Below are 11,065 nucleotides of genomic sequence, written 5' to 3'. Positions count from 1 at the left end.
ACAGGAATTCACTCTACAAATATATTTCAAAAATATTTGTATTTAGTTTCATGGATAAACTGTGTGTGTTTTCTTTTCTTGTAAGATCTTTGTCATATTATGTAATCAGGGTAACTCTGCGAAGTAAGTTAAGAAGCATTTTATCCTCAATTTTCTGGATATTTTTTATAGAATGATCATTACTTTATCTTTAAATGTTTGGTTTATTTATTTCCTCCATTGTTATGATGTTTTCTAACAAATGTAGCAGCAGAAAACAATGTACGTTTATTATCTTGTCACTGTTTGTCTATGTTTCAGGACAATCAGTGCAGCCCAGCTGACTCCTGGGTCTTAATTATATCTGCAAAATATTTCACTGTTGCCATATAAGGTAATATAACCACAGGAGTTGTATTCCATCACCTTTGCTATAATCTATGAGTTAGAAACAAGTTAAATGTCCAGTTTACACACAAGGGGAAGTGGGTTATATAATGACATATACCATCAGGGTTAGTTTTATTATTCTATCTACCACGCTTGTGATCACTTTCTATTTAATTTGATTTTTATTAACTTCTTGATGTTTAAGTTTACATAATTGATTGATAATTTATTTCCCTTCTAATAGATGCCTTTAAATCTGTAGACATCTAAGCATCACCTGAGCTATAGTTAACATATTTAAATACATTATGATTTCATTTATATTCAGTGCAAACTATTTTCTCAATTTTTGTTCATGTTTCATGAATCATGGATTCAGAAATGTCTTTCTTAATATTTGGGAAGCTTCAAAATATTACTCTACCCTTAATTTATAGTTTCATGTTTTGTGGTCAGATAATACCCTTTGTAATATTTTGACTATTTAAAATGTATTTAAGATTTGTTTTCTGCCCCCAAATATCATTAATCATGGTGAAAGCTTCTTGTGCACTTGAAAACCATGTGTATTCTGCAGAGGTTGTGCGGAGTGCTCTAAAAATCTTAATCAGGTCTAGTTGCTCAAGAATATCATCCAGTTGCTCAAGTTATATTGTTACTCATTTTTGTCTCTTGGATATCTGACCTTCACCTTCCCCCATCTTTCGGAAGATCCCCTGGTAGAAGCCCATGGAAAGCAGTGCTGAGCGAGTGCAACCTCTCCTCTACTCACAAGCTCCCAGGTATCATAATATTTTATGTTCACCTGCACTTGGCCTTTCAGAATTAATTAAAACTTCATTTAATTTTTTATAAATTGGTTTTATGGTTGCCAACTCTCCCACCAACAAACTGCCAAAAGTGAAACAATTTTACACAACATGTCTTTCTTTGGAGTGGTTTATCACCATTAGTAATCGTTCACCTTGTGAATTTAGCTCTTCTCCGTTTTATCCAAAAGAACAATTTTGCCCGCTTTTGGAGTGGCAATGATCTTCTCTTGTAGTTTCTACTTCCTAAGTATAAGTGGAACTAAAAACCCTTGGGGCTTGAAAACAGGCAGAAATATTTCTGATACCCCATCCTCAATTCAGAGCCAGCTTGCCCCAGTTGGCACCTCCACAGGACGGTCCTCTGTCCGAAATGGTCACTGCTCCAAAATGTGGGGTACATATAGTTCGATAGATTTTGAATCCTGAAAACGACAAAGGGAATCAATCTGGCAGAGGTTAATAAAAATGCTTCCTTATTGACTATTGTTGAGAATGATAAATAGTGAAATGTTGCAAAGTAAAGATATAAAGGGCAAACTGGAGACTTATCCTACAAAATTTAATTATTCCTTTTTATGAAAGGTGATACACAGAGGATTTGTGAGGAATGGCGACACATTTCACAGGTTATACTCCTGCCCCAAGGGGCTACCTTTGGATTTTTTACTCTTGTGGATGTTATTGGTTTTCATTAAAATAAGAGAAAGTGGTACAAAAGTTTCCAGAGAAACAACTCCACAGTACTGAGTCAGCAACATGAGAAGCAGGATTGCTATTTAATGATTATGGATGCATATGCATATGTGAACATGTGTGAACACACCTTGTGTATAGGACAAAATGCCTTTAGGCAACACTCACTATCTAGATACAAAGCAAGCAAATACCAGGTAGCTTTAAAAATGAGATACATTCCAGATTACATATTCATTTAAAATAGTTTATTTCTTCTATTGCTCTTTAGAGTACAGTGAAAATTACCATAAGTAACGTATTTTCTAAAATAGGCATGCATTTTAAATGAAAAATCATAATATATTATGAAATCTTATGAGCTTATTAGGAAACAAAAAGAATTCACTGGCACAGGGGACTGAAAGAAACACAGACAGTGAACTTCTGGTGTCTTCAGATCTCTAAGGACAAAATATAACAGAAAAGACTTTCTTGTTCTGTGAACCAATCCAATCCTGATTATACTTTCTATGTGCAATTTGTTTAAAAAATCTAATCATCTTCTCCTGCTCCAGATATAACCTCTCCACCCCATGTGGTTCATATTATGTAAATGGAGTCAGAAATGTAATAGCTCAAATTTGATTATAGCGGCTTGTTGCCCGTGGTACCATTAAAAGTGCAAGTTGACACATGAGCTTCTAGTTTATGGTACTGCATGTCATAAGCACATTAGTTAAAGCAGTAACAACAGCCCTGTTTGCTTTTATACTGCAACTGGCAAAAGACATATTTGTAGAATAGGCTAACTGCTGTAACAAAAAACTCTCAAATCTCAGTGGATTACACAGCAGAGGTTCTCACATATTTCTCAGTGGGATGGAGGTGGACAGCAACCAGGGAAGACCCTCCACTCCCTAGGCTCTGCTTCTTCCCTGGGGCTCCCAGTCCTTCACTGCATCCTTTGGCCTCCAGTGACAAATGTACTAGGGAAGACTGCACAGAAGAGTTAAGTGAGAGGTGAAGAACAGGCTTGCAAGTGGCACCACCTCTTCTGCCCTTTCATTGCACAGATCTCAGTCACATGGGCAGTCTTTGCAAGGGAATCATGAATGCTGACAGCAAGGTGCTAACTCAAATAAATACAGATATTTTTGGACAACTCATGGGGATCTATTAAAGACAATACACAGCCAAATAGAAAATAGATAACATACAATGTGACTTGGTCCTAAAGGTGTCAGGTCAATGAAGAGAACAATTATTTTTAAAGTAATTTTTTAGACTGCAAAAACGTAGTTTTATTTTTATAAATAAGCTTATAATTTTATAAAAATTACTAGAGAGTAGTGAAGGTGGCAGGTAAATGAAAGATAGGAAAACACTTCTCTACCTTCCTTGGTCCCAGGAATAGACTGTCCAGTAATTCTAGACTCTTGTGGCAATTTATCATTTGTCAGGAGTCACCACAGAGCCACTGCAGGGATTTCGGGTATTTATATTGCTGTACCCACAGAAATAAGGATCAACTCCTTAAGCTAGTACTTTGGTGATATTAGTTAAGTGCATACTGACAAATAGTACGTGGACTCTTTTTTTCTTTTTTTCTTCCAGCTTTTATTTTGTGTGTAAGTTATTTCTGGGGTTAAATTATTAGTTTAACATTCTGCACACTATGAAACAATAAAGAAGAATTAAAACAGGTCATTTTCTTGTGACTCTGGTACTTTTTTTATTATTGTTTATTTGTTTGTTTGTTTGTTTATTTATTTTTTGAGACGGAGTCTCGCTCTGTCACCCAGGCTGGAGTGCAGTGGCCGGATCTTGGCTCGCTGCAAGCTCCGCCTCCCGGGTTCCCGCCGTTCTCCTGCCTCAGCCTCCCGAGTAGCTAGGACTAAAGGCGCCGCCACCATGCCCGGCTAATTTTTTGTATTTTTAGTAGACACAGGGTTTCTCCATGTTAGCCACGATGGTTTCTCCTGAACTCGTTGATCCGCCTGCCTCGGCTTCCGAAAGTGCTGGGATTACAGGTGTGAGCCACCTCACCCCGCCCGGTACTTGTTACAAGTCATATAATGCACAAGAACATAGTTTATTTTATCAGGGCAAATACAGACCTAGATTCCAGCTTACAAAGCACACCAAGACACTGGATTGGAGAATCCTAGAGAATGCACATTTTGAAACTCAGACAGGATTTTGTAAGGGTAAAGTTATGGAAACTGATAGTATTATAACACTAAATTGCAAGCCTTGAGGGAAGTCAAAGTAGAATCAGCCTCAAGGAGGAGAAAAGAAACTGATTATATTACATATCTATACTTAATGCTGAACTGCAGTAGCTTTTCCACATAGATTGCTTAAGTGATTGTTAAAACACCTTACAAGTGTCATTGTCATAAATGTCATATATTCCAAAAGTTATAGATTTTTGTGAAGGATAATTCTACTTATCTCATTGTACAATAAAATTAAGAAAACACAGATAATCAAAATAAGAAAAAGACAAAATATCACAAATAATTCTACCTCATGGAGACAACTGCTCTTACCTAAGAATACATCTTTTCAACATCCTTTTCTGTATTTCAATGTGATCACATTATGTGCTATTGAGAATGATCTGGTGAACAGTGGCATTTATACTGTCACTCATTGGTTATCTACCATTTCTGGCAATTTTAGTTTAAACATGATTTAAAGCATTTTGATTTATTTTATGCATTGTGTTATACAATTTGAAGTTATTTTCTTATCTTTATATAGAATAGACTATCAGAAAGGAAGGAATTGAGATCTCAATTACAAATTCACAATTTCAAAGGTGAAAAAAATGAGTCAGATAGATTCTTGACTACAATGTCCCTCTTATTCCAAAATGGCATTTCCCTCTCATTTCCCGAGGCTGGAAAGAGCCCACATTTCTCAAAACCTTCGCAAGTTCCCATTACAGTAAAATGTCTACTTGGCCTCTGTTTTAATTCCATATTTAGTCATTTTGCCAGCAATCACATTGTAAGTGTCATTTGCAAATGGAGTCTCATAAATACTCCGGTTTGCACATTTTTGTGTGCAGAGCATTCACACTTGATGATGCAGTTTCATTTTAGTTAACGAAAATTTTATGCATTTGGGATTCTTTGGTTCCCAACATGATTAAACCCAATGCTATAACTAAAAAGCTCTTACGGCAATTTATCATTTGTTGGCTTTAAAGGAAGTTCATTACTTCATCCCATGACATTGCTTTCTTTGCAAGTTGCAGAACAGATTTTTCACTAAAAGACACTAGTCATCTCACATTTTAGTATCCATACTACCCAGAGATTTTTTTTTTTTTTAATTCTAAATGCTGGTTTTTTTTGTTTGTGTGTGTGTGTGTGTGTGTTTTGTTTTTTGTTTTCCCTTGAGGCAGACACAAGAGGGAACTTATAAAAAGACAGGGAGATAGAATCTTTATTCCTTCTTCTGAACCTTACAATTAATTTAATATAATTTTTTAGTTTTGCCACTTGCTGTTTTTGTATTTTACTAACATAGATTAGTAGCTACAAAAGGAAACAAGGCAGTCTGCTCACCTGCTTACTAATACAAACAATGAAAATAGTTTTACTTCCCAAAGGCCTGTCATGTACTGTGATTTATTCTTGGTGCTTAAAATTAATTATGTAACTCAATGTTTACAGCTTCTTTCCTAGAAGATTGTTCATATTAATTTACAGAAGGGAAGATGAGGATCTAAAATTTAATGTAAATTATCTAGGGGTCAAGTCCTAATCAGTAGAACAGCAAGTTTCACTTCCAGGTTTGACTTACCACAAATCTGCAATTTGTAACCAAACTGCAACCTTGTTTGACTCCAAAATAGTTGACAGAGAGCTGTTTAGTAGAAGGAAAATAAAAGAAGTTACAATTTTAAATGAGAACTTTGTATTATTTAACATATCAATAATTATACCTTTCTCACACTATCACAGAAAACCAAGAGCTGCCTGTCCTCAATCTGTACACCATTGTTTGTACTTCATTATTTGTACCCCAAAGAAATTGTATGGGTTACAAATAATTTAATCTGCTGATTACCCCATTATGACATTTCCACTTCCTTTTTAATTTTTGAGAGAAATGATGGCAATTAACTTTAAAATACTATTTAAAACATTTATAAGTACTCCATTATTTTACACTTCTTTTTGGAACTCACTTCAGATTTACAGAATGTTGCATATTTGTTTATATGGGCGTGAACCCGGGAGGCGGAGCTTGCAGCGAGCCGAGATCCGGCCACTGCACTCCAGCCTGAGCGACAGAGCGAGACTCTGTCTCAAAAAATAAATAAATAAATAAACAAACAAAATCTAGTTTATTTTGTCTTTCGCCTAAGAGTGTACAGTCAACACACTGTTTTCAGAAAGTAGCTGCCTTATTTCTTCTTCTCAGTTTATTTATGTTATTCATTATTCATTTTGAATACAGTAGGATTTATCTGTCTTTGTTTTCCACTCTTTTTTTCCCTCATCTTCACTGTTGATTTTATTTGTGCGTGTTTGTGTGTGTGTGTGTGTGTGTGCAATAAGTATTGCCATTTATACAGAGTTGAAATTTATAGAAAGGTCTACTTAAATGAGTGTCCCTCCTCCATCCTTTTTCACACATTTCCATAAACTTCTTATTGGAAACTTAATCTCATTGGGTTCTGACTCACCCTTCCTCCGTGTCCTTTTGTACAAATGAGCATCTACCTGTGTATTTCTTATACCAGCTTTTTCTTACAAAAAAAAAAAAAGAGAGAGAGAGAGAACACACTTAGTCTCCTTGTGCTTACAACAAAAAATACTGTAAATTAGGTGGCTTATGTACATCAGAAACACATTGCTTAGAGTTCCTCACATGGTGGAAAGGGTAAAGAGCTTTTCTTGGGCCTCTTTTATAAGGGCACTAATTCCATTTATGATTAGCTCGTAAAGGCCCCACTTCTTAATACTATCACATTGGGGATTCAATTTCAACATAAAACTTCTGGGAGGACACGAACATTCAGATGACAGCATACACTATAGATATTCTTTTGAACTTTGTGTATTTTTAATATCTGACTTCTTTCACATAGCACAGGAATAATAGACTACAGGCTGTGGGCCAATACAGCCCATGGCTCATAAGCTAAGAATAATTTTCACATTTTTAAAGATTGAAGAAAAGAAGAGAAAAAATATGGGTAAAGATTGTATATGGCTTGCAAAGCCTAAACTATTTGTTAGCTGGTCTTTGACGTCAAAGTTTTTCTAGCCTTGATTAGCATAATGTTTTTGAGGTCTGTTTATATTCTAGCATATAGCAATAATTCACTTTTGTTGCTGAATATGATTCCATTGCATGGATATATTATATTCAGTTTATCCACTTGCTAATTGATGGGCATTTGTGTTATTTCCATGTCAGATGGATATCTGGTTCTATGAATAATGATCTCATGGCTACTCATGCATACAATGCTTTGTGTAATCGTATGTTTTCATTCCTCTCAGTGACATACCTAGTAGCAGAGTTGCTGAGTTGTATGGCAAATATATGTTCAACTTTTAAAGAAAATTTCAAACTGATTTCCAAAGGGGCTACACCGTTTTTTACTTCTACCAGTGATATATGAGGGTTCTCATTTATCTACATTCTTGCCAACATTTTTTTCTTTTTCTTTTTATTATTGCCACTCTAATGAGTATGAATTGGTATCTCATTGTGATTTTAATTAGCATTTCTCTAATACCTAATGATGATAAGCATTTTTAAGAGTACTTTTAAAGTTTAGGTTGGATGTCCTCTAATCATGGAATAGAAACAGTTCTTTACATATTTTAGACACAAGTCTTTCTTTAGATAAATATTTGCAAATACCTTTTTCTTCATGTGTGCCTTATCCTTTTGCTTTCACAACAATTCCATTTGTAAAGGAAACTATTTTATGATTCTTAATTGGCTTTTGTAAAGACTTGCATTTACATTCATAATGAGTATATGTGGTTTTATTTTCGTGTAATGTCTTTGTCTTGTTTTGGTAATACTGGTCTAATAAAATGAGTTTGAAAGTATTCCCTTTAATTTTTCTGGAAGAGATTGTGTATAATTGGTGTTACTACTTTCTAGTAAGTTACTACTTTCTGGTAAGTTTGAGGTAAAATTCATAATTAAGGCACTGTGTTGAGGGATGATTCGTAACTACATATGTAATTCCATTATATGTGGGGCTATTTGGGTTGTGTATTTATTCTTAGTTCAAACTTGGTAGAGTGTGTTTTTCAAGAAATTTGTCTATTTCATGTAACTTACAAAGTCATTAATAAATTCCTTTATTCTTTTAATATTTGTAGCATCTATAGAAACATCATTTATGTAATTTCTTCTAAGGTAAATTGCATCTTACTTTTTTCCTAAGAGAAGAAAATTTAGGTTTATTAATTTTATTGATTGTTCTCAAAGAACCAGCTTTTGATTTCACTGATTTATATCTATTGCTTTTTACTTCAATTCACTTACTTTAATCTTTATTATTTTCTTATTTTTTAATTTATTTTGAGTTTATTTTACTATTTCTATCCTACTTACATTAGCCAGAAATCGAAGTCAATGATCTGAGGCTTTTCTTCTTTTCTAATGTAGTTGTTTAATGCTATAACTCCCTCCACAAAACTCTGTTTCATCAGCATCCCACAATATTTAAGAGACTTTGATTTCAATTCCTGTCAGTTTAAACCACTTTCTAGTTTTTTGTTTTGTTTTGTTTTCTTCTTAAAACCATGTTATTTAGAAGTGTGTTAATCTGTTACCAAATATTTGGTGATTACCCACAGTTATTTTTGTTATTGATTTCTAATTTAATTATCTTATCAGCAGTGGGCATACTATATCTGGAGTAAATACTTTCAAATGGATTGAGACTGCTTTATGGCCCTGAATTTGTCTATCATTGTGTAAGGTCTGTTTGCACAGAAACGAATGTGTATTTTCATATTGCCAGGTATAGTTTCTATAATGTCAATAAATCACACTGCTTGGCAATGACATTCAAATCTTCTATAATTTTACTTACTTTCTGTCCTCTTATTCTATCAATTATTGAGAGATAGGTATTGAAAGCGTCAACTATAAATTGTGAAATTGTACTTTTCTCCGTTTAACTGTATCTGTTTTTGCTTTATATATTTTTGAAGCTTTGCCATTTGATGCATAGGCTTTTAAGATTGGCGGGTCTCTGATGAATTGACATTTTATCATTATGAAATGACTTTCTTTAATACTAATATTATTTGCTCCGCTATCTCTGTTAATTGATGCTACTATAGCCCCTCTAGGTTTTTGAATTAGTGGTGGCATCTCATATTGTTTTTCATCATTTTCTTCTATCTTATGTGCATCTTAATGTTTGAATGCATATTTCATAGCATACAGTTAAGCCTTGAACTTCTCTCATGTGGCAAGCTTTTTGATGTTGTTGTTTAGTTTTTTTCGTGTTTGTTTTGGAGACACGGTCTCACTCTGTTGCCCAGGCTAGAGTGTACCATGTCTAGCTAATTTTTTTTTTGGGGGGGAGAGTAAATTTTTGTTGTTGTTTCTGTTTTTTGTTTTGTTTTAGATGGAGTTTCGCTCTTCTTAACAGGCTGGAGTGCAGTGGTGCGATCTCGGCTCACTGCACCCTCCGCCTCTTGTGTTCAAGTGATTCTCCTGCCTCAGCCTCCTGAGTAGCTGGGATTAAAGATGCCTGCTACCACACCCTACTAATTTTTGTACTTTTAGTAGAGACAGAGTTTCACTATGTTGGCCAGGCTGGTCTCGAACTCCTGACCTCAGGTGATCAGCCTGCCTCAGCCTCTCAAAATGTGGGGATTACAGGCGTGAGCCACCAAGTCCGGTTTGGGAGGGGTGGGTACTTTTTAGTAGAGACGGAGTTTCACCATACTGGCCAGACTGGTCTTAAACTCCTGGCCTCAAGTGATCCACCTACCTCAACCTCCCAAAGTGCTGGGATTACAGGTGTGAGCCACTGCGCCCAGTCAGCTTTGCATTTTATTAGGTTGGTGCAAAAGTAATTGAGGTTTTGCCATTATGATGAATAATACTTTAATAATACATTTAGAACATTTATATTTAATGTGATCCTTGATGTAGATGTTTTTAATCATTTTGCGCTTGTTTGCTATTTTTCCTAGTTGTGTTGTTAGTGTTTTGTTTGTTTTTTGGTTCTCATTCCAGATTTATTACTTCCGTTCCAGGTTGTACCAACAATAACAGACACACTTCTTTTCTATACAACACAGAAGCCATTGTCATAGACAACAAGCAACTCTGGTGCTTTTCAAACACTACTTTCTCTTTTAACTTCAAGGACTTGATGTTAGTTGTTAGGGCTGCATTAACAAAGTATGACACAATGGGTGGCTTAAACACGTGAAATTTGTTGTCTCAGTTCTGGAGGCTTGAAGTGTAAGATGAAGGTCTTGACAAGGTTTTGTCTCCTGAGGGTTGGGAGGGAAGGATCTGTTCCTGACTTCTCTCTTTGCCTTACAGATGACTGTTTCCTCCTCCTAGTGTTTTCATATGGTCTTCCCTCTGTGTGAATCTATGTCCTAATCTCCTCTTCTTATAGAGACACCAGTAATATTGATTTAGGAACCAATCTAATGACCTTACTTTAACTTAATTACATGTTAAAGACCCTGTGTTCAAATATAGTCAAATTTATATGTTGAGTACTAACCCTCAATATTCAACATGTTAATTTTTGGCAGACACAATTTAAGCTACAACAAGTTCTCTGATTTCTATTATATTTTTTATCTTTCATAATCCTGTGGTGTATCCAGTGATACCCAGGAGCCAGGTGTGTGAATATGATTGAAAAGACCCATGAAAGAAAAGTAACACAATGTTGGATGTTTCTGTTCAGTCAAAGCTACTGGCACAGAAGCCATTTTCACAAAGGAAAGGTAGATCATACATCTTATTAATAATTTTTGTCTTTCTTTTTCTGAAACAACTTTATAGAGTGGGAAGCAATTCACATACCATACAATTCATCCATTTAAACTGTACCATTCAATGTGCACCTTTTCTTGGTTCATCGTTCTTTGTTTTCTAACTTCTTTGGCTTAAGCAATTTTTAATTATTCTATTTTATCTTTTAAGTGAACTAGATGTAACTTTATTTTTTTTTT

The sequence above is a fragment of the Mandrillus leucophaeus genome, unplaced genomic scaffold, assembly GCF_000951045.1.
Source record: "Mandrillus leucophaeus isolate KB7577 unplaced genomic scaffold, Mleu.le_1.0 Scaffold142, whole genome shotgun sequence".
Classification (NCBI taxonomy): Eukaryota; Metazoa; Chordata; class Mammalia; order Primates; family Cercopithecidae; genus Mandrillus; species Mandrillus leucophaeus.
This window is presented reverse-complemented; position numbering follows the sequence as displayed.